General features: G+C 42.1%; 1 pseudogene; it reads right to left on the reverse strand.

Moving 5' to 3' along the window:
• Nucleotides 1-14686: 14686 nt before the first annotated feature.
• On the reverse strand, nucleotides 14687-14804 carry LOC124546312 (annotated as a pseudogene).
• Between the last annotated feature and the right edge of the window lie 10913 nt (nucleotides 14805-25717).

A 25717-nucleotide genomic window follows, 5' to 3' on the forward strand; every position in this document is an offset into this window, starting at 1 on the left:
CATGTGGATCGGTACAGCGAGAACCAGTTCCAGAAAGAAACAACATTGACCATTGTCAAATGAGCACAGTTCTTGTTTACATGTAAAAGAAGTGGAACACAAGACGAAGTTCGAAACCAGCCGCTGTTCAAATCCTGGCGGAATGGATTCCCAGAACCCAAGAGGCAGCAGGGAGAACTAAAAGTCTAATTAAGCTAAAAAGGAACTGTCAGACGTTAGGATTCGTAGTGCTTAAGAAAACGGAGTGGAATAAGCAATCCTGAAAAAAGAGCAGAGTATAGTCAACTGTGCAAGCAGCCAAGGAGCTTGTCACTCTAGTGTGCATAAGAATAAGGTAGCTCATGGCGACCTGAGGGACCGAGTCTATGGTGAGGCACTGTAGCACACAGACCATATTTGGTGAATATGAGCGAAGTGAATTTCAGCAGCGCCAGTTGCAGGAAAGCAGGGGTTTTATCCTTTACAAAATACAACATTGCCTTTGCAACGTTGCGAGGCAAGCTGGTTGTGCAGCTGATCCAGCAGTACCCAAGTGGTAGATGCCGTAAGACTTTCCACACTGGCAGCTGCCGAGATGTTTAGTATATGTGTCGTAAGGCATAGCAAAGCCCGAACAAGCGCAGTTTGGAAGTGTGTAAACATCTGGCCATTTATATTAAAGTAGCTCTTGTTAGCTTGGCCACCATGTTGAGCGCTGTTCGTGGTCCACAGCTCGACTGTGGTCAGAGCAATCTGATCTGAGACTGTGAAATCTGGAGCTGCCGCCACAGTGGGCCAACACTGACTCTGGGAAGCAGCTGTCCAGCCACTGACTAGGGGGAAGTGGGTCTCTGCCACTACACCACTGGCCTGCTGCCTTCTGAACAAAGCTTTTGCTGCCTGGCGAGATGGTCAAGCCCGCTGTGAGCGAGGGCACCAAGGCTGTGACCAAGTACACGAGCTCTAAGTAAGGTGGTGGCTCTGGAATCTCTCCTTTGCCGTCGTCCAGCACAGAGAGGAGAGGGGAGGTGAGCAAGAGTGCGCATCAAAATGGTCCTTATCAAGGCCACCAATTGGCTTTGACGGAGAGCGGAATTGTTGTGTGTGCGTTTTAAGGGAGGTGTACAATGTCGTTGTTCAGTTGCTCGGTAGCCGGCACGGTTCTTTTCGTCCTGTTTGGCGGCGTGTGCGTGTAGCTTAATGCAAGTGGAAGGCTGTGTGTGGAGAGCAATGTGCGGCAGTGCGCATGGCAGCTAGCCGGGGCTGGCCAGAGCTGGAATCGACGCTGGAGGACGCATTTGCACCATGGGCCACTACCCAGCCGACGACGTACTCTGTCAGCACTGCGTGACACAGGAGGCCACTGAATGTCTCTGCCAAACTGCCGCTTCCTGTATGGAACTTCAGTGAGCTGCCAAAATAGAGCATTTGAAATTTGAGGTTGTTTAATTGCCTCCGCATGGCATCCGCCCCCCTCCCCCCCCCCCAACCCATCTCCACCAATCCACTTACACTTCCCAGAAAGTTTAAATTAATTGTTGACGCATCAAGGAAGCTTGGTCCAACAGTTAATTGTTCCAGGTACCTCGCATGTTGAAACGACTGTTACTGCAGAACGATTGCAAGGACCACTGTTGCTCACGTTTACACAAATTACTTCACTATTAGGCGGCACATGTTCCCCAGCTGAACATAAGCAAGCAACAACTAATAAGATGAGACCAAGTCGTCTTGAGCGAGCCGTCGGTCGGAGAGTAGAGAGGAAAGATATCTGAATAGATACTCGAATAGTTGCTTCTTAGGACCCACTAGTTCTCATGATGTGACGTTCGATATCAGTTTACCAAACGGACAAGGAAGTCATGAGCAAATTAATGAGTAAATGTGTATGTATTTTGTGAAAAATGGTTCAAATGGCTCTGAGAACTATGGGACTTAACAGCTGAGGTCATCAGTCCCCTAGAACTTAGAACTACTTAAACCTAACTAACCTAAGGACATTACACACATCCATGCCCGAGGCAGGATTCGAACCTGGGACCGTAGCGGTCTCGCGGTTCCAGGCTGAAGCGCCCAGAACCGCTCGGCCACTCCGGCCGGCTATTTTGTGAAGAACCATGCTGTGAAGCTAATTAATGTTAAGCACTTTTATTAATTACAAATATTAAGGTTTAAGAGCAGCATTTGAAATTAATTGTTAATAAAGGGAATCAGTGCACCAGCAGCACGAATTTAAATTGTGTCTTAGAATTGTTTTATTTACACAGAATGGCAGTTTCTGTCCACAATTAAGGTTGTCCTTGACCAAACACAATTACACAACTATGGTTAAAATATAAAAATTTTAATATCTCCAAACCATAAATAATAATAATGTCTCCAATATTTTAATAAAAAACATTGTTTGTGTGAGTCAGAATCCATTCCGTTACATTCTCTGGTGTTCTCTTCAGTTAGAAAGCGAAGAAAAATGATGAGATGAAATTTTCTGAAATAATTTATCCTTGATTCTTCGTGACATTTATTTGACTCTTGTGACAATTGTTTTCCAGTACCTCTCCAACATCCACACCTAGCCCTACACATAAAAATCCTCGCTACAGCGTATGACTGAAGGCATTTCTTGTACCATTGCCATTTGCTCTCATTCGTAGACAAAAGCAGTCGGTATGCATCGGTATCAGCTCTTGGAAATTTGCAATAAACCTTTCCATGATGCATAATGCCACTGGAGTCTCTTGAACATCTTCGCAACGCTCTCATGCTTACTAAGCTCCACTCTTCTTTATATCTCTGTGACTCCTACAGACTGACGAGCGGTACTTAAGAATAGCAAAAATGAGTATTTTAAACGAATCTCAGACTGTCATCTGATTCACCTACAATCAATTTTAGAAGGCGCTTCAGTTTTTAGGTTGCTCCTCACAGATACTCTTAGATATCTTAGTTTAAGAACAGAAAGAAAGCCGGTAGTCTACATGTTGACTAGGCTTGTTAGAACACTAGTGTCGATGCAGCAGCTCCGCTATGAATAAAAAGTCGTCCGCACTCTGGCTTCTCTGCACCTTTTTCATACGATTTTAAAGAAACTATTCGGTTAAAAAAAGATTTTTGCATTACTTATATAGCTTTATAGGTCAGCTCCGTGGTGGTGTGTATATCAGTTCACTATTGGTAATGTTTTTATATTTGGCATATAAGTAACACACTGAACAAAATTGGAAAACGTTGAAATGAAAGATAAGGATCGCTATGAATTTGCGTTTGGTGTATGTTATGCCATGCACTGCTGTGAATGAAATTTAGGTAACACATCAAACCTCTCTTTAAACGTGCGAGATCAATGTCTGTCTCCAGTTTCGAGAATATTGATTGTATACATCGTGTTCACTTCAGATCGTGCGTGAGAGAGTTAAATATGTGTTTATAGCATCCCTCATATCTCGTAAACGGTTGAAGACGCTGAAACGAGATTTTGTCAAATGACAGAATGGAAAGAGGAGAGTATTTTTCCATATAGATCACAAGCAGAACTATCTTATCTACCGTGGTATATGAGTAACCACAGATTTTTTCAACGGAATATCGTATTTTTTAAGATTCATCAATAACCGATGAAATGAAAATTAGTGTGGCATTGCAACAAGATAAGTAAAGATATCACATGTTTATTTACACCCAGAATGTGCTTTCTCATGAGCTTTTGACCTGATTTGTCCTCGGTTTCCCGTTTGGTAAACTACTGTTTCAGGGTTTCGTCGCTACCGCAAATCGATTAGCATGCTACTGATGTGATATTATTTAACCCTGCTTTGTTTTGGCAAAATTAGCAAATTTTAACGTTTTAACAAGAGAAAGTTTATATGCCAACTAACTCTGCAGATGATGAAGAAATTGATGAAATGTATGATGAGATAAAAGAAATTATTCAGGTAGGGAATGGAGACGAGAATCTAATAGTCATGGGTGACTGGAATTCGTCAGTAGGAAAAGGGAGAGAAGGAAACATAGTAGGTGAATATGGATTGGGGGGAAGAAATGAAAGAGGAGGCCGCCTGGTAGAATTTTGCACAGAGCATAATTTAATCATAGCTAACACTTGGTTCAAGAATCATAAAAGAAGGTTGTATACCTGGAACAATCCTGGAGATACTAAAAGGTATCAGATAGATTATATAATGGTAAGACAGAGATTTAGGAACTAGGTTTTAAATTGTAAGACATTTCCAGGGGCAGATGTGGATTCTGGCCACAATCTATTGGTTATGAACTGCAGATTGAAACTGAAGAAACTGCAAAAAGGTGGGAATTTAAGGACATGGGACCTGGATAAACTTAAAGGACCAGAGGGTGTAGAGAGTTTCAGGGAGAGCATAAGGGAACAATTGACAGGAATGGGGGAAAGAAATACGGTAGAAGAAGAATGGGTAGCTCTGAGGGATGAGGTAGTGAAGGTAGCAGAGGATCAAGTAGGTAAAAAGACGAGGGCTAATAGAAATCCTTGGGTAACAGAAGAAATATTGAATTTAATTGATGAAAGGAGAAAATATAAAAATGCAGTAAATGAAGCAGGCAAGAAGGAATACAAACGTCTCAAAAATGATATCGACAGGAAGTGCAAAATGGCTAAGCAGGGATGGCTAGAGGACAAATGTAAGGATGTAGAGGCTTGTCTCACCAGGGGTAAGATAGATACTGCCTACAGGAAAATTAAAGAGACCTTTGGAGAGAAGAGAACCACTTGTATGAATATCAAGAGCTCAGATGGCAACCCAGTTCTAAGCAAAGAAGGGAAGGCAGAAAGGTGGAAGGAGTATATAGAGGGTTTATACAAGGGCGATGTACTTGAGGACAATATTATGGAAATAGGAGAGGATGTAGATGAAGACGACATGGGAGATAAGATACTGCGTGAAGAGTTTGACAGAGCACTGAAAGACCTGAGTCGCAGCAAAGCTCCAGGAGTAGACAACATTCCATTAGAACTACTGATGGCCTTGGGAGAGCCAGCCATGACAAAACTCTACCATCTGGTGAGCAAGATGTATGAGACAGGCGAAATACCCTCAGACTTCAAGAAGAATATAATAATTCCAATCCCAAAGAAAGCAGGTGTTGATAGATGTGAAAATTACCGAACAATTAGTTTAATAAGTCACAGCTGCAAAATACTAACGCGAATTCTTTACAGACGAATGGAAAAACTGGTAGAAGCGGACCTCGGAGAAGATCAGTTTGGATTCCGTAGAAATGTTGGAACACGTGAGGCAATACTAACCTTACGGCTTATCTTAGAAGAAAGATTAAGGAAAGGCAAACCTACGTTTCTAGCATTTGTAGACTTAGAGAAAGCTTTTGACAATGTTAACTAGAATACTCTCTTTCAAATTCTGAAGGTGGCAGGGGTAAAATACAGGGAGCGAAAGGCTATTTACAATTTGTACAGAAACCAGATGGCAGTTATAAGAGTCGAGGGGCATGATAGGGAAGCAGTGGTTGGGAAAGGAATGAGACAGGGTTGTAGCCTCTCCCCGATGTTATTCAATCTGTATATTGAGCAAGCAGTAAAGGAAACAAAAGAAAAATTCGGAGTAGGTATTAAAATTCATGGAGAAGAAGCAAAAACTTTGAGGTTCGCCGATGACATTGTAATTCTGTCAGAGACAGCAAAGGACTTGGAAGAGCAGTTAAACGGAATGGACAGTGTCTTGAAAGGAGGATATAAGATGAACATCAACAAAAGCAAAACGAGGATAATGGAATGTAGTCGAATTAAGTCGGGTGATGCTGAGGGTATTAGATTAGGAAATGAGACACTCAAAGTAGTAAAGGAGTTTTGCTATTTAGGGAGTAAAATAACTGATGATGGTCGAAGTAGAGAGGATATAAAATGTAGACTGGCAATGGCAAGGAAATCGTTTCTGAAGAAGAGAAATTTGTTAAAATCGAGTATAGATTTAAGTGTCAGGAAGTCGTTTCTGAAAGTATTTGTATGGAATGTAGCCATGTATGGAAGTGAAACATGGACGATAAATAGTTTGGACAAGAAGAGAATAGAAGCTTTCGAAATGTGGTGCTACAGAAGAATGCTGAAGATAAGGTGGGTAGATCACGTAACTAATGAGGAGGTATTGAATAGGATTGGGGAGAAGAGAAGTTTGTGGCACAAGTTGACTAGAAGAAGGGATCGGTTGGTAGGACATGTTTTGAGGCATCAAGGGATCACAAATTTAGCATTGGAGGGCAGCGTGGAGGGTAAAAATCGTAGAGGGAGACCGAGAGATGAATACACTAAGCAGATTCGGAAGGATGTAGGTTGCAGTAGGTACTGGGAGATGAAGAAGCTTGCACAGGATAGAGTAGCATGGAGAGCTGCATCAAACCAGTCTCAGGACTGAAGACCACAACAACAAGAGAAATGCAAGCTTTTACTCAATATTCGCCACTGATGACGCTTCTATGGAGCAGAAAAAGGGTAAGAACCCTGGACCGAGAAATTCACTCCTGCTGTAATTTCGGTAAAATCCTATAACCCAGTATATTTTTAATGATGAACAGTGGGTATTAAAACCTGCCTAATAATTTTGTTTTTATACCTCAATGGTCACAGAAACATGAAAACAATTCACAACACACACTGCATCATCTTTTTGTTCTTATCCCAATTCAAAAGTGAATTCCTTACTTGCTTCGCCTCAGATATCTTTTGATGAGTTAAGGATACGAGGGGCTTTCAATAAGTAATGGAACACATGTTTTTATCGGCCAGTTTCTGCTCAAAAAATTCGGAATATATCGTGGGACATCGAGGAATATTTTCGCTTGAGCCCCTATAGTTTCATGAGCTCGTACAGAAAGAGATATAGGTGTTCATACTTCCCGCGCGCTACACGAGATTGGAATAATAGACAATTGTGAAGTTGGTTCGATGAGCCCTCTGCCAGGCACTTAAATGTGATTTGCGGAGTATCCATGTAGATGTAGAAGTAGATGTAGATGAATCCGATAAGTGTCGCCACTATACGTAGCCTTTTTTGCCGAAATTCAGAGCATCGTAGATATTCGTAGGTACTTGCAGGATGTCTACGTAGACCTGGCAGTGAACAAAAGCACGGTGAGTCGTTGGACGAGGCGTCTGTTATCACTGCAACAAGTTCGTGCAAACGCGTCTGATCTCCCGCGTGCCGGCCATCGCACACAGCTGTGACTCCTTCAATGTTTCAACGTGCGGACGCTCTCATTCCAGGTGATCGACGGTTCACGATCAAACACCTCGCTGCTCAAGTGGACGGCTCTGCTGGTAGTGACGACACACTCGTCCACCAGTTGGGCTACTCGTCCTCCAGTTGGGTTCGTCGCAGCCTTGCAGAACACCATTAAGAGCAACGAAAGACTGTCTGTGCGGAACCGCTTGCATGTTACGAGGCTGATCGTGGCAAGTTTTGTCGAACATCATCAAAGACGATAAAACTTGGATTCACCACTTCGAATCGGAAACAAAACGGTAATCCGTGGAGTGGTGTCACGCCACCTCTGCCCGAAGAATGAGTTCAAAGCCACTAACTCAGCTGGAAAAGGCGCTGCGACGGCCTTCTGGGACTCTGAAGGGTCATTCTGTTGGATTTCCTCCCTCATGGTTCAACGATCAACTCTGAAGTGTATTGTGCTGCCTTCAGGAAAATGAAGAAACGACCTCAGCGTGTTCGTCACCACAAATTGTAAACGGAGTTCCTCTGTTCCAAGACAACGCAAGGGCTCACACAATTCCGTTAATCCGAGAGGAGCTCATGAAACTTCATTTGACTGTCTTTCTTCACCCACCCCACTGTCCAGCTCTCGCACCTTCCGACTTGCATCCATTTGGCCCAGTGAAGAAGGCACTCCACGGGAAGCAATATGTGGATGATATGGAGGCTATTGATGCAGTAAGGCCTTGATTCCGACGTCGCCCAGTAGAATGGTACCATCAGAGCACGCAGGCCGTCCCGGTAAGGTGGCTAAGGCCGTCACATTGAACGGAGATTAAGTTGAAAGAAAAATATGGTTTTGTAGCCAAAAGAGTGGGGAATAATTTGGAGAACTGAAAACCTGAATATAACCACCATGCTCTCAGAAAAATGTGTTACATTACGGGCCTCGTTAAATCGATTTTCACCTCTATGAGTAGTTACAGGCAGCTCACAAAAGGAACTGCGCTTTAACGAATAGAACTACATATCCTTTTGGCTCCAGAATAATAGTCCTCGTTAAGACATATTTCGTAGCTCTGAAGCTGTACACTCCGACGACTTGCAGAATTAACTGCTAGTCAATGTGAAAATAGATTATCAATATCTTTGATAAACGAGAAATATTTGAGCTGAATAGGTTTAGCCTTTCACTCATATTATCGAAACTATAGTGCGCTATTCGGTGCGAATTTCTTCGTATTTCTCAAATCATTGAGGTATACAAAGGAAATACTTCAGTAAATGTCATTACCAGCTGTTAATTACTATAAACACGTTGGGTTACAGGAATCCGCTGAAACTGCAGCAAAATGAGAAACTTATTTTCACCTGACATGTTAACCTTTTTTTGTTTTCCGAGAACCGTCTTCAGTGACGAATTTTGAGTAACAGCTACGTATCTCTTCTCGTGTAAAATTCACTTTTTTTGCCGAAACGAAGAGGAGTTTACACACTGTCAACTCATTTACATACTAACGCAGTTGTAATTATTACAGAATCCTGAAACAATAGTCTATTGAATGAATAACAGAGGACAGGTCAGATCAGATCAGTAGATTATGAAAAAACACATTCTTGACGTAAAACAAACGGCTAATTTCTTGATTTAGCTGGTTGCAAAGCCATAGTAATTCTCATTCCACCAGCTACCGATTAGTCTTAAAAAATAATTACATTATTCCATTGAAAAAAATCTGTAGTTACTCGTATATTGCAGTAAATAAAATAAATTTAGATGTTAACCATATGAGGGATGATGATGTGAATATTTCGCACTCGCGCGCACGATTGGAAGTGAATATGCTATATACGGGTGGCCGCGCGGGATTAGCCGAGCGGTCTGAGGCGCTGCAGTCATGGACTGTGCGGCTGGTCCCGGCGGAGGTTCGAGTCCTCCCTCAGGCATGGGTGTGCGTGTTTGTCCTTAGGATAATTTAGGTTAAGTAGTCTGTAAGCTAGGGACTGATGACCTTAGCAGTTAAGTCCTATAAGATTTCACACACACATATGTAAGGGCCATCTCTTCGAGACTGGAGCCAGACATTGATCTTTTCCCAAGTTTAAAGAAAACTTCAATATGTTAGCTAAAATTTATAAAGAGTAATATATAGCCTAGTGTGTACCAAACGTAAATTCGTAGCGAAAATTATTTTTTCGGTGCACACATTTCGAATTTCGTGCAGTGATGTACGTAATCCCTAAATATTACAATAACCATACCCTTAAACGAAAAGATCGGCAGTTGATCATGAAGCTGGTATACGAGGCTACAAGTAACCAAAGAATGTAAATTTTTCACCGAATGATTTCTGTAAAAACGTTTGAGAAAGAGTAGCCGGCGTGAGCTTTTTTTGTGTGCGCAACCTAACGGTTAGTAGTGACTGATCGCTAATACTGTGCTCGAACAGGAGGGGAGTCTTTCCGCCTATTTGTGTGCGTCTGCTACGTAAAGTTACGCTGATAATCAACTGGCAGTCCCTGCACCAAGTGTCGATCATCTGCAGGTCTTCCTGCATTTCACTACAGCGTTCACGGCATTGCAACTTTCCAGCTTACTACAATGTTATCAGCGAACAGACTCACGAATGTTTAGACGTTATTCGCCTGAACACTGATATGGTCCTACAATACACTGAGTTGAAAAAAGTCAAGGGGTATCTCCGAATATCGTGTCGGATCTCTTGCCCGTCGTAGTGTAGCAAATCGACGTCATATGGACTCAAAACATCGTTGGAAGGCCCAGGCAGAAATATCCAACCATGTTTGCCGTCCATAATTGCGGAAGTGTTGCGGGTATAGGATTTTTAGGATTTTGTGCATGAACTGAACTCTCGATTACGTCACATAAGTGTTCGATGGGATTCATGTCGGGCGATCTGGGTGCCAAATCATTCGCTCCAATTGTCCAGAATGTTCTTCAAGCCCATCACGAACAACTGTGGTCCTTTGAAATGTCATGGTTGTTTGGGAAGATGAAGTTCATCAGTTGCTGCAAATGGTCTGCAAGTAGCCGAACATAAACATTTTCAGTCAATAATCGGTTCAGTTGGACAAGAGAACCCTGTCCATTCCATGTAAACATACTTTGCAAAATTACGGAGCCATCACTACCTTGCAAAGTGCCTTGTTGACAGCTTGAGTACATGACTTCGTGGAGTCTGTGCCACACTCGAATCCTACCATCATCTCTTACCAACTGAAACTGGCACTTATCTGACGAGCCCATTATTTTCCAATAGGCTAATGTCGAACCGTTATGCCCACGAGGCAAGGAGAGACGTTGCAGGCGATGTGCTGTTAGCAAAGGCACTCGCGACGGTCATCTGCTGCTATAGCCCATTAACGCCAAATTTTGAAGCAAAATGGCTCTGATCACTATGGGGCTTAACATCTATGGTCATCAGTCCCCTAGAACTTAGAACTACTTAAACCTAACTAACCTAAGGACACCACACAACACCCAGCCATCACGAGGCAGAGAAAATCCCTGACCCCGCCGGGAATCGAACCCGGGAACCCGGGCGTGGGAAGCGAGAACGCTACCGCACGACCACGAGATGCGGGCAAATTTTGAAGCACCAACGAATACGTTCATCGTAGTCCCACATTGATTTCTGAGGTTATTTCACGCAGTGATGCTTATCTGTTAGCACTGACAACTCAACGCAAACGCCGCTGCTCTCCGTCGTTAAGTGAATGTCGTGAGTGCCGCTGCTTTATCCGTAGTGAGAGGTGATACCCGAAATTCGCTATTTCGGCACACTCTTGTCATTATGGTTCTCAGAATATTAAATTCTCTAACGGTTTCTGAAATGAACTGTCCCATGCGTCTAGCTCCAACTAACATTCCGCGCTGAACGTCTGTAGATTTCCGCCGTGCGGTCATAATCAGTCGTAAATCTTTTCGCATAAATTAACTGAGTACAAACGACGATTCCGTCAGTGCACTGCCCTTTTACACCCTGTGTACGCGACAATACCACCATATGTATACGTGTGTATCGCTATCCCGTGACTTCTGTCGCCTCAGTGTACATAATCTCGTAATTTATTCACTAAGTGACAGTGCGAAACTGTATCGACATCACGTCTGGGATTCATCTCCTATCCATGTCTTCTCTCAATATGCTTCTCAGCACTGCACCTGTACTGATGGTGCTGCAGTTTCAATCCATAGTTTCCTGAAAGAGGTGATTGCTCACTGCTTAGCTAGATGTAAAACGCATCTGCCTGTTGCTCTGAAACACAGGTTCATTGCCAGCGTATTAGGACAAAGATGTATGCCGCTATACCCATAATGCTTGTGTTACAGAGCGAGCGGCTGATGCGGTCGGCCTTCGGCGGTGACTGGCCGGATGGCGACGTCCGCTGCTGGCGCCTGGTGCACATGCTCTGCCTCAGCACCTCGAGGGCCCTCAGCCTCAAGATCTGCGGAATCTACACGCTTTCCAGGATGACTCTGCTGCAGGTGTGTATCAACCGGGTTCACGCATCGACGTTATGAGTGCAGGAGGTAGGTCAGTAACTGTATGCAGCGAACTGGACATGCTTGTCCTATAAAGTACGCAAAGCTTACTAACAAGATAAAGATATAATTAAATGTTTTAGATTTTTTGACATAACGTACTAAAATTGTGTTTTTTATTCCAGTCTTGGATTACAATATAAAGTACTTCGACGATAATCTTCAGATCTACAATATAAAAAATATATAACCAGTGGGCAGTCTGTATTTCAAAATAACACAGTATTTCCAATGACGATATACTCTGATACAAACTGTGAATTTACAGATAAAATAAGGTCCTAATGTGATAAAGTCGTAATGGCATCGTCAAAACATATAAATACACTCAGCAAAGCATCGTCAAACTAAAATATGGTGTAAAATAGGCGCCGGCCGGAGTGGCCGAGCGGTTCTAGGCGCTTCAGTCTCAAACCGCGCGACCACTACGGTCGCAGGTTAGAATCCTGCCTCGGGCATGGATGTGTGTGATGTCCTTAGGTTAGTTAGGTTTAAGTAGTTCTAAGTTCTAGAGGACTAATGACCTCAGCTGTTTAGTCCCATAGTGCTCAGAGCCATTTGAATCTTTTTTTTTTTTTTTTTTTTTTTTTTTTTTTTTTTTTTTTTTTTTTTTTTTTTTTTTTTAAAATAGGACCCATCGTCCTCACAGTCATTTTGCAGCTGGCGTTATTGTACAAAACATACTGAAGTTCAGTAGCCACCAGAAATGTGCTTGTCTATATGCTTCATAGATGTCTCTACTGTTGGCTTAGATTTATTCTTCATTTACGTAATAACCATACTATGATGAAAATACAGTAGGTAAAATACATATAGCACACTTTCAAATTTTGATAATTACTGTAGAAACCAAGTGTAATAAAATAAAAGACGAATACAGTAACATATAAAATTATTTATAGGAAGTGTATAAAGGTAATAGGTTTTGACACTTTTTTGGTGAGCGTATTTATATGTTTTCACGATGCCATTACGGCTTTTATTACATTAGGACATGGTGTAGAACAGGTATGTTTTACCTTACTTTATCTGTAAATTCCCAGTTTGTATCAGAGTATATCGTGATAGGAAATACTGTATCGTTTTGAAAGATAGACTGCCCACTAGTTGTATATTTTTTATATTGTAGCTCTGAAGATGGTCATTACTGACTGAAGCCGGTCATCGTCAAAGGACTTTCATTGTGATCAAACGCTGGAATAAAAAACATTTGACACTACCTGGATCACTGTTTGTATTCGCGGCTACGTCACAGATTGTGTTACCAGAATCAAACGAAAAATCGAAATATAAATAGCTCTGCATCTGCACTGGGTGTAGCGTCTTTCCAAAAATATATTGGGCGGCCGAAAATTCAACTGAAACCCTACAGACCGGAGCTACGTATATTACCGGCAGTACAGCACAAGGCGGCGTGCTGATAACGGCTGCTACTTGTGATTCGCTCCAGTGCATGGAAATGGGCTCCAGTTTGGACACCAATCGAAGCGAGAGAGCGAAAAAACTAAGAGTTTGTCTGGGTGCCCAGACAAGTGAAAATGTGAATGAAATTACTCTGCATCAAGGGCGGCAAAGTAAACGACCGACTCTTGCAGTGGCCACGAACCAACAATACCTCAAACTCTCTTCACCACGCAACCAGAGACCGACCGCTCCGCTGCAGCAGAACTCAGCCAGTCCTGATCGATTAGCAAAGCTTTCGCCAGTTGTGGCCTTACAACAAAGTCGTCTAGACTCCTATTATCACATTCCGCCAACATATGTGCCAATAGCATCCTTTCCCGCCAATTAGGTTTAGGGCTCTGAGCACTATGGGACTCAACTGCTGAGGTCATTAGTCCCCTAGAACTTAGAACTAGTTAAACCTAACAAACCTAAGGACGTCACAAACATCCATGCCCGAGGCAGGATTCGAACCTGCGCCTAGAACCGCACGGCCACTTCGGCCGGCTCCCGCCAATTACCGACGGTGACTGCAACCGTGTGGTGACGTAACAGTCGAGGAGCCGATCACAGCTTCAGCGCGGGAATCTTTCCAGCGACGTCCGCCCCCGTCAGCTGAATGATCAGCGCGGCGGAATGCCACGCCAAGGGGCCCAGTTTCGATTCCCGGCTGCGGCAGGAGGTTTTCTCCGCTCAGAGACTGGGTGTTGAGTTTTCCTCATCACCATTTCATCCCCATCTCCGACGCGCAAGTCGCCCAATCTGGCGTCGAATCCAATAAGTGCTTGCCCTCGGCGGCCGAACTTCACCGAATGGGGGACTCCAGGCCCACAATGCCGTACGCTCATTTCCGTTTTTTTCAGCGGCGGTCGCCAGCGGAGTACGGTAATTGGAGTGTTATGTGTGGCTCCATTCTGTTGGCTATTTCGTGGCGCTCGGAGACCATTGCTCCGAAGCGTTCCAAACAATGGCACAGCCGTAGCGCCGAGCTGGTGCGTTCCTGCCCCAAACATGAGGCTTACGCAAGAAAACTGACTCCAGCCATTTTAAAAATAGCGAGTGACCATCGCTCTGACCCCTGAGACCTGAGATCAAAGAGAAAGCTGCCAGCCACAGGATGCGACTCTGTCCGCAATTCTGAGTGACCGGATGTTTCCCCTGCCTCCTGACAGTTTGCTGCTATTGTGAGTGTTTGGCCCTCTCTCTGCTTAAAAGTTTCCACTCGACTCCGACATTAAATGAACAGAATTTTGATACGCAGACATCTTACTCTCAATCATGTACATTCCGCCACGTGGCATCCGGTTACCTACCTTGCACTCCGTCTTCAGGCCACAAATGGCTCATCGGGACCATCCGTTTCGTCTTCATCTGTGGATGCGAACAGGAGGAGCGTGTGTTCAGCACACCACTCTCCCGGTCGTTATGATGGTTTATTTTACCAGAACCGCTACTATTCGGCCGAGTAGCTCCTCAATTGTCATCACGAGGCTGAGTGCACCCCGAAAAATGGCAACAGCGCATGACGGCCCGGATGGTCACCCATCCAAATGTCGTCCACGCCCGACAGCGCTTAACTTCGGTGATCTCACGGGAACCGGTGTATCCACTGTGGCAAGGCCGTTGCCGATTACCCACCTTGCATGACATTAATTTGCGTGTATGCAAGTTCATGAGTCCGCAGCTCGTGGTCTTGCGGTAGCGTTCTCGCTTCCCGCGCACGGGGTCCCGGGTTCGACTCCCGAGGGGGTCAGGGATTTTTCCTGCCTCGGTATGAATGCGTGTTATTGTGTCGCCTGCATCATCATCATTCATCCCCATTACGGTCGGAGGAAGGCAAGGGCAAACCACCTCCGCTAGGACCTTGCCTAGTACGGCGGTGCTGGTCTCCTGCATCGTCCCCTACGCTCCTCGGAGTACGGGACCTCATCATCATCATCATTCAAGATCATATTTTAGAAATGTAAGGTAGGCTGGTTTGATGGCCCTTAATAAATGTATGAAGAGGCAAGAGGGCCTCCTGTCTTATAGCATCTCAGTGTGGGCATTCTGGCAGCGTCTTGCGAGTTAGACGGTGCTGCTCGCGCTCTCGTACTGCTGCCGCTAACGCCGGATTCCGTGCCGCACTTAGTTGGTATCCTTCGTCTCTGTTCGCAATATTGTCATGAACTTTTATATAGATGGGTTCCGTTATGATGCTGTCAATTGCCGGTTGCTCGGTGAGGCGCATTTGTGTTCTAGAACTTGAATGTATGGTCTTCCTTAATGCTACACTCTCCTATCGCTGATTCTTCTGTCTGTCACACTTGCACATACCTGTTGTGCTCCACGCAGCGATTCGAATTACAGCTCTGCATTTGCCCAATATGCTGTTGGCCACATACGGAGGCAAATGGCTCTGAGCACTATGGGACTCAACTGCTGAGGTCATTAGTCCCCTAGAACTTAGAACTAGTTAAACCTAACTAACCTAAGGACATCACAAACATCCATGCCCGAGGCAGGATTCGAACCTGCGACCGTAGCGGTCTTGCGGTTCCAGACTGCAGCGCCTTTAACCGCACGGCCACTTCGGCCGGCACATACGGAGGCAGTGCTCTATATTTCCCGTACGTTTACTTTTAGTGGAGTTTTCACAGAGTCAAGCCTCTCTTTCGTCTTAGGCAGTCATCGTTAGATGGTTTTTATGTTGGAATGCAATTTTAGCTGGGAGCAGTTCAGGGTATGGAAGGAAAGTGAGTCTCTTGCCGTCTTCTTCCTCTTCCCAGTTTCGAGTCTCTTGTCTTTTCTCGACTGTCCAACTAATCTGTGATTGACACTATCAATTTTTGCATAAAACTTCTTTCAGGTGTTGTAGTTCGTGCAATAGGCACTCTTTATCGTAGATGATGTGCACGTTATGTACCAGAGTGGTCAGAACTGACTGTCATTTAAAAACTTTGTTGCAGGAGAAGGAACTATAAAGAAGTACTAACATTAATAATTCAATAATTTCAGTTGTTGCACCATGTGATAATGTATTTTGATGAGGAGACTATTTTTAATTATCTCAAAGATTTCATCCACTGGGTTGTTGGTCTAAAGATTGGTAATATGAAAAGAAGCAAACCTAGCTCCTTATGGAATGGTAATTTATCTAATGGCTCAGTTATCTCATAACAATTTGACCCAATAATGTTTATGAAAAGTTTAATGCGTTTGTAGCGTTGTATTTAATTCTTTAGAAATTAAGTGTGGCCTGGGGTGTTAGTTGCATTAACAACTGCTCTTACTGGCACATTTTCTGTGTGTATTTTAAACTGGGCACTCAGTATTAGTGTCAATAGACTCATTAGTTTCAGGGAGCTATTTTTCATATGTATGAAGCAAAAAATGAAAATTTTTATTCGTGTTTGGAAACTACTGGTGTGACCGGACTTCATCTCTCCCTTCTACCGTGTGTCTCTCTCCTGTGAGCTTCCTACAGGTGTCGCTGCATACCCCATATATGTCGCCATTGGTTTCTATTTTCCCACACTTATTCATCATCATCTAATCTTTCTCTTTTTCTTAGGGACGTCTTTATCGGATGTAACCAGGCCACCTTCTTTCTTTATTTTCTTCTTCCCTGAACATGGTACATTAAGATCTTCTTTGGCCATCTGTCATCTGTCATTTGGATTACACATCCATACCAGGCAAGCTGCAATTCTTCTATAGGATATGCCTCCTTGAATCTGAGTCATTTCCTTGATTGTGCTTCTTACGTGGTCTTGTCAAGGCATTCTACTCGATCCTACGAGTCCACTTCCACAAATGTTAGTTTCTTTTTTTTCCAGTAATCTTCAAGCACTCATATCCGTAAGTTGTTTTAGGCTCTACGATGCTGCTATAGAGCGCCTTCTTTACTTTGTAATTTATCGTAGATGACTACAACAGAAGTTTACCTTCTGCATTACTAGTTTCCCATTATCTACTGGTTGCTGTATTTCTCAACTATTTCTTCTGTCTTCAGATAGGAATCTACCCAAATATTTACACTTTTTACATGTTTTCATTTACTCGCCAACAGCTAATATTCTACCTACATTTCTCTACTGCACAGGTATTCAGCTTTATGAAAGTTTACTTTCATTCCCCACTAATCAAATTCTTCTAATAATTTTCTTAGCATAAAGCAGCATCCACTTCTCTACCCATCCCTATGTGATCATATGTGAAGAACGAGGCGTACATACATGAATCCTTTGTTGCCTGAATACCCATGCCTGCACATAATCCTACTCCACAAGTCTAAGACATTCTGGGTGTATATTTTCAAAAAATATAGCAGACAAACATTGTCCTTGCTTCAACCCTTCTATAATTTTTAAAGACTGCGAGGAAATTTTATACCTTACTTTGATTACATAGTCTACAAACTTGTATAGGTTGTATATATTTCTGTCACAGGTCTTTTCAAGTTCTTTCCCCCCTCAGGACTTCAAACACTTTCTTCAACAGCACTGCGTCATATGCATTCTCGAGATATATGGCTATTCAGATTACTTTCCAATCTCTTTGCCATTAGTAGCCCAAAAATAAAAACGTTGTCATTACAGGATCTTCTCTTCTGGAATCCCCTTTCCTGTTCAAAGTATTTCAGCATCCCATCTGCCGTATCTTTTAGGACCTGACTATAGAACCTACCAGTCTAATTTTTATCACATATTCTACAATAATTTCAACATACCTTCTTACAACCTTTCTTATTAATTGGACTTAGATACGCCAAATTCCATTTGTTGGACATTTCTTCTACCTCTAGCATGCAAGCATTAAAAAACTTGAAACTTCCTGGCAGATTAAAACTGTGTGCCGTACCGAGACTATAACTCGGGACCTTTGCCTTTCGCGGGCAAGTGCTCTACCAACTGAGCTACCCAAGCATGACTCACGCCCCGTCCACACAGCTTTACTTCTGCCAGTACCTCGTCTCCTACCTTCCAAACTTTACAGAAGCTCTCCTGCGAACCTTGCAGAACTAGCACTCCTGAAAGAAAGGAAGGTAGGAGACGAGGTACTGGCAGAAGTAAAGCTGTGAGGACGGGGCGTGAGTCGTGCTTGGGTAGTTCAGTTGGTACAGCAATTGTCCGCGAACGGCAAAGGTCCCGAGTTCGAGTCTCGGTCCGGCACACAGTTTTAATCTGCCAGGAAGTTTCATATCTGCGCACATTCCGCTGCAGAGTGAAAATCTCATTCTGGATCAAACAACTTACTGAAACATTCCCACACTGAGCACATACTGAGCAAATTGTGTAGCTATGTTTTCTGGTCCAGGAGATTTTCGTTTTTCATTTATTTCACAGATCATCCTTCTTATACTGTTATTACTCGATCTACATTTTCCAAAAGTAATTCATGCACTACTATGTCTTTATACCTGCTTCTCTCTACCGTGAGCAGTGACCTGAAATTATTTACCAGTCTATAATGCCAATAACTGTTATATTTGTTCTTTATTTCACGTTTCTTCTTAAATTCTTCATTATTTTACAGGCTTCTGCGATCTTTCTAACCCCATGGTTCTATCTACCTCTTCACATCTCTTTTTCCATATCTCATTTACCCTATGAGTAAATTGTTTTTTAACTTCCCTGTTTATTTCCATATAGTTTTTTCTGTCCTCCTGGTGACTCGTCCTCGGTCGATTGTTACAGTTTTTCTTCTTCGCTTGTACCTTTACCGCTGTCTACTGCTCTGAGATTTGTTTTCTTTCTTCTCTTTGTTGATCCAGTGATTTCTAGGCTGCCACATGAACGCATCTTTTAAACTGTTCACATTTTTCTTGAACATTTACACCTCCATCAAAACTTTCCAGTTTGATGGCTAGTTTCAGTTTATAATGATATTTCGAACTTTAATCTCAGTGACAATTGACTTTATACTTAACAGCATTCAAAATTTTAATAGGAACACTATCTTCCTGATGTACTCCTTACCTCCCATGGTGGGGACACCATCTTTGCTGCACGCAGAAAGCCACATTCTGGGCCTCTCCATACCCTTACATGGTTCACCCTAAATCTAGAATGTATCTCTTGTATGGTGTAATCTATAACTGTTCTCAGATCTCTTGATTGACTCTGCCATGTCTATTCATGTATTCACTTATGGGGAAGAAACCATTTAAAATTCTCAAATCATCCAAAAACAATGTTATTTTAAACGAAATATTCGAATGCCTTTGAAATATATTCCATTCAACAATCAGTGACGAACATTTCCTTTTACCTGCTTTGGTTATTAGAGAATTGAGGAACAATTTACGTTAATACTATTGCAGATTACCTGTTACTAATTAAAAACTCCTTTAGTAGTAATAGCAATGGAGATTATTTTATTAGCGTTACTGTAACTTAACTTACTCACCTTCATTATCTTTAATTGTGCCAGTCGCTAATTTAGTGTGACAAATGATTTGGCATTGAGTTGTGTTAATTTACTAAGGAGACAGTGTTTAAATCCTTTATTAGCATTAAATTTCTGTTTTTGAAAAAACTGTGTTAGTTCTTTTGACGACTCCGTCATAAACATTAAAACCTAACTCGAGGTTTGGAGCACCATCATCATAATGGGAAGATTTATATTTTCTTTCTGGTAGTTCTTAACAGCCCATCTAGCGTCTTGTTGTGCCCTTCAGTGATGATATTCTGTTGTTTCTGTATACAGGATCTAAATGGTTCAAATGACTTTGAGCACTATGGGACTTAACATCTGAGGTCGTCAGTCCCCTAGACTTAGAACTACTTAAACTGAACTAACCTAAGGACATCACACACATCCATGCCCTAGGCAGGATTCGAACCTGCGACCATGACAGTAGCGCGGTTCCAGACTGAAGGACTTAGAACCGCACAGCTACAACGGCCGGCATACATTTACAAGCATAAATGAAATCAAATTATAGAGGAGTTGCTAAGTTACATTGTTACAATTATTGTCCTTCATACAATTTAAGGTTCAAAAATCCTCTTTACTACACAGGTGTCTAATATCCTTCTCAACCAAGTTAACTTCACAGTTACGTGTGCCACATTCACACGGAGCCTAATATTTACCTTTATATAATTTGGATTAACATTGTGCAATAGGCATAACTTACCTGATTAAATCTAATATATACCCCCCGTGAACCATGGACCTTGCCGTTGGTGGGGAGGCTTGCGTGCCTCAGCGATACAGATAGCCGTACCGTAGGTGCAACCACAACGGATGGGTATCTGTTGAGAGGCCAGACAAATGCGTGGTTCGTGAAGAGAGGCAGCAGCCTTTTCAGTAGTTGCAGGGACAACAGTCTGGATGATTGACTGATCTGGCCTCGTAACACTAACCAAAACGGCCTTGCTGTGCTGGTACTGCGAACGGCTGAAAGCAAGGGGAAACTACGGCCGTAATTTTTCCCGAGGGCATGCAGCTTTACAGTATGGTTAAATGATGATGGCGTCCTCTTGGGTAAAATATTCCGGAGGTAAAATAGTCCCCCATTCGGATCTCCGGGCGGGGACTACTCAAGAGGACATCGTTATCAGGAGAAAGAAAACTGGCATTCTACGGATCGGAGCGTGGAATGTCAGATCCCTTAATCGGGCAGGTAGGTCAGAAAATTTAAAAAGGGAAATGGATAGGTTAAATTTAGATATAGTGGGAATTAGTGAAGTTCGGTGGCAGGAGGAATAAGACTTCTGGTCAGGTGAATACAGGATTATAAATACAAAATCAAATAGGGGTAATGCAGGAGTAGGTTTAATAATGAATAAAAAAAATAGGAGTGCGGGTAAGCTACTACGAACAGCATAGTGAACGCACTATTGTGGCCAAGATAGACACGATCCCACGCCTACTACAGTAGTACTAGTTTATATGTCAACTAGCTCTGCAGATGATGAAGAAATTGAAGAAATGTATGACTAAATAAAAGAAATTATTCAGATAGTGAAGGGAGACGAAAATTTAATAGTCATGGGTGACTGGGATTCGGTAGTAGGAAAAGGGAGAGAAGGAAACATAGTAGGTGAATATGGACTGGGGCTAAGAAATGAAAGAGGAAGCCACCTGGTAGAATTTTGCACAGAGCACAACTTAATCATAGCTAACACTTGGTTCAAGAATCATAAAAGAAGGCTGTATACATGGAAGAAGCCTGGAGATACTGACAGGTTTAAGATAGATTATATAATGGTAAGACAGAGATTTAGGAAGTAGGTTTTAAATTGTAAGACATTTCCAGGGGCAGATGTGGATTCTGACCACAATCTATTGGTTATGAACTGCAAAAAGGTGGGAATTTAAGGAGATGGGACCTGGATAAACTTAAAGGACCAGAGGTTGTAGAGAGTTTCAGGGAGAGCATAAGGGAACAATTGACAGGAATGGGGGAAAGAAATACAGTAGAAGAAGAATGGGTAGCTTTGAGGGATGAAGTAGTGAAGGCAGCAGAGGATCAAGTTGGTAAAAAGACAAGGGCAAGTAGAAATCCTTGGGTGTCAGAAGAAATACTGAATTTAATTGATGAAACGAGAAAATATAAAAATGCAGTAAATGAAGCAGGCAAAAAGGAATACAAATGTCTCAAAAATGAGATCGACAGGAAGTGCAAAATGGCTAGGCAGGGATGGCTAGAGGACAAATGTAAGGATGTAAAGGCTTATCTCACTACGGATAGGATAGATACAGCCTACAGGAAAATTAAAGAGACCTTTGGAGAAAAGAGAGCCACTTGAATGAATATCAAGAGCTCAGATGGAAACCCAGTTCTAAGCAAAGAAGGGAAAGCAGAAAGGGGGAAGGAGTATATAGAGGGGCTACACAAGGGCGATGTACTTGAGGACAATATCATGGAAATAGGAGAGGATGTAGATGAAGATGAAATGGGAGATATGATACTGGGTGAAGAGTTTGACAGAGCACTGAAAGACCTAAGTCGAAACAAGGCCCCGGGAGAAGACAACATTCCATTAGAACTACTCACAGCCGTGGGACAGCCAGTCCTGACAAAACTCTACCATCTGGTTTGCAAGATGTATGAGACAGGCGAAATTCCCTCAGTCTTCAAGAAGAATATAATAATTCCAATCCCACAGAAAGCAGGTGTTGACAGATGTGAAAATTACCGAACAATCAGTTTAATAAGTCACAGCTGCAAAATACTAACGCGAATTCTTTACATACGAGTGGAAAAACTAGTAGAAGCCGACATCGGGGAAGATCAGTTTGGATTCCGTAGAAATACTGGAACACGAGAGGCAATACTGACCCTACGACTTACCTTAGAAGAAAGATTAAGGAAAGGCAAACCTACGTTTCTAGGATTTGTAGACTTAGAGAAAGCTTTTGACAATGTTGACTGGAATGCACTCTTTCAAATTCTGAAGGTGGCAGGGGTAAAATACAGGGAGCGAAAGGCTATTTTCAATTTGTACAGAAACCAGATGGCAGTTATAACAGTCGAGGGACATGAAATAGAAGCAGTGGTTGGGAAGGGAGTGAGACAGGGTTGTAGCCTTTCCCCGATGTTATTCAATCTGTATATTGAGCAAGCAGTAAAGGAAACAAAAGAAAAATTCGGAGTAGGTATTAAAATCCATGGAGAAGAAATAAAAACTTTGAGATTTGCCGATGACATTGTAATTCAGTCAGAGACAGCAAAGGACTTGGAAGAGCAGTTGAACGGAATGGGTAGTGTCGTGAAGGGAGGATATAAGATGAACATCAACAAAAGCAAAACGAGGATAATGGAATGTAGTCGAATTAAGTCGGGTGATGCTGAGTGAATTAGATTAGGAAATGAAACACTTACAGTAGTAAAGGAGTTTTGCTATTTGGGGAGCAAAATAACTGATGACGGTCGAAGTAGAAAGGAAATAAAATGTAGACTGGCAATGGAAAGGAAAGCGTTTCTGAACAAGAGTAATTTGTTAACATCGAGTATAGATTTAAGTGTCAGGAAGTCGTTTCTGAAAGTATTTGTATGGAGTGTAGCCATGTATGGAAGTGAAACATGGACGCTAAACAGTTTGAACAAGAAGAGAATAGAAGCTTTCGAAATGTGGTGCTACAGAAGAATGCTGAAGGTTAGATGGGTATATCACATAACTAATGTGGAGGTACTGACTAGGATTGGGGAGAAGAGAAGTTTGTGGCACAGCTTGACTGTAAGAAGGAATCGATTGGTAGGACATGTTCTGAGGCATCAAGGGATCACCCATTTAGTATTGTAGGGCAGCGTGGAGGGTAAAAGTCGTAGGGGGAGACCAAGAGATGAATACACTAAGCAGATTCAGAAGGATGTAGGTTGCAGTAGGTACTGGGAGATGAAGAAGCTTGCGCATGATAGAGTAGCATGGAGAGCTGCATCGAACCAGTCTCAGGACTGAAGACCACAACAACATGAAGAAACAGAGAACAGCTGAACTTCCAGTCTATTGTAGGTGAAGGTCTCTTTTCTTGCTTGCCCAGGAAGCTGATTAATTTCTTGTCATAGTGATGCTGGTTTCTCAACTTTAGTGTCAATTTTGAATAAAATGTCAGCATCAGTTGCACTTTTCTTTTTATAAAATAAAAAGTGTAAATGGTGCTGGCATTTTAGTCACGCTGACTACTATGGTTGAGGAACCTGCATCAGTATGCTCCCCATATGCTGGACAAGAAATTAACTGTGTCTTTCCCTGACATGAAGTCACTGAAACAGAACCAGCGTTATCTCATATTCACAGCATATCATTATATTAAACTCTTCCACACATCCCACCATCCACAACAAAGCATCATATAGCCAGTGTTAAACAAAGCCCACAAATTTATACTTATACATACAGATCTCCAACAATAAATGAAAACCATAGAACCATTGCAAGAAACGATGGGTATAGCCCTTCATTTGTTATTACAACAACGCAATAGATAAGTAATAAATTAATAATCAAAATCTAACTAGACTCTCAGCTGACACTACTATAGCAGTGAAACATGTCAAAATTAAAAATTCTATATCTTGGTGTAGTGTCTAAGAAATTTGCTAAGTCCCCCCCCCCCCCAAAAATGTAAAAATCAGCTTCATCACTAACAACAACCCAAGCAGGGAGCTCATTCACAAGATAAAATCGACAGGCACAGGTCTTAAAGACACCTGGCATTTACAAAATTATCCACAGCCAATGTAATAAATATTATTCTGGCAAATATGGCACGTATGTCAGAATTTTATTTAAAAAAACTTGTAGGCTGCTACAGACTAGAAAAATGTAACAAATTACCAATAACAACACTTATTAAAGACACTTTGAAAATCGAGGAAAGATGAAATTTTGCAAAACTTGGTAAAAGTAAGAGAATGTATATAATGGAAGCAATGGAAACAGTCATCCATATTCCAAAAAGATGGACATAGTAGGGCCTATTCTTAATGTGACAATTGTCCATAAAATTCAAAATACTTTAGTAGTCTTAAGCCAGTTCAAATGTAGTAGTTTGACGATGTGCCTGTGTGAAACAAATGATTACGTAACCATCACTTTTCTTCAAATTTTTCCTTTCTTCACTCTTTCCCGTCAGTCTCATATCACACAAGCGCGCGCGCATGCACACACACACACACACACACACACACACACACACACACAGACACAGACACACACACACACACACACACACACACACACACACACACACAGCTTCTAATTTTTTGTTTGTGACAGCATTCTCGCAGAAATCAATTAAAGACAGTTCCAGTCCACTGGGGTTCTGGGAGATTATCAAGCTAGTTTAGCAACTGGATATCTCCTCCAGTGTTCATAATTGAGAATCCCTCCCTATTCCCCAGTAATAGCTATTATTGGCTGTAAAAACCGTGTTCTACAGTTTTTGGGCCTTCTCTCTGGTGAATGTGAGATGAAAAAACTCCAAACTTTATTCCATGTAGACATGAAATAAGTACTGTAAGATTTCGTCCATATAGAAATGTAAATAACGTACTTCTTTCTTAATTTTATTTCATTTCTATTAGGAAACAGAAGAGGAAATAAATCTTTGTATTGATAAATAAATGTTTGTAATGATAGTATATGTTTACACGTTTTGATAAATAAATGTTTGTATTGATAGTAAATGTTTACACGTTTTCTAAACTTTTAAATCTTTTGTTTTACAGATACTGAACGTTTCGTACAGTCTGCTGAACTTCATATACCAAGCAAAGGCCGAGCAAAGCGTTGTTAAGCAGGAGCTGTAACGTTACCAAGAAGGAGGAAATCTATAGGATAAAATTAATCATACTAAGATTCTACACAAGAGAAATTTTAGAGCACAAATTTCACTACTCATGAGCAACGCTGTGTTTTCTCTTGTATGTAGACACACAGTACTGTTTTTGTGTAAATTTTCAAAATTTGTGAACCATCGACTGCATGCACGATCTTATACTCACATTATGTAATAAATATTACAAGTTTTGCACTTGTGAATAAATAGTGGAGTAATGCATCGCAACCTGACATTGGTTCATCAGCAGAACCAGAGCTTTGTC

Source organism: Schistocerca americana, chromosome 8 (genome assembly GCF_021461395.2).
Source record: "Schistocerca americana isolate TAMUIC-IGC-003095 chromosome 8, iqSchAmer2.1, whole genome shotgun sequence".
Taxonomy (NCBI): Eukaryota; Metazoa; Arthropoda; class Insecta; order Orthoptera; family Acrididae; genus Schistocerca; species Schistocerca americana.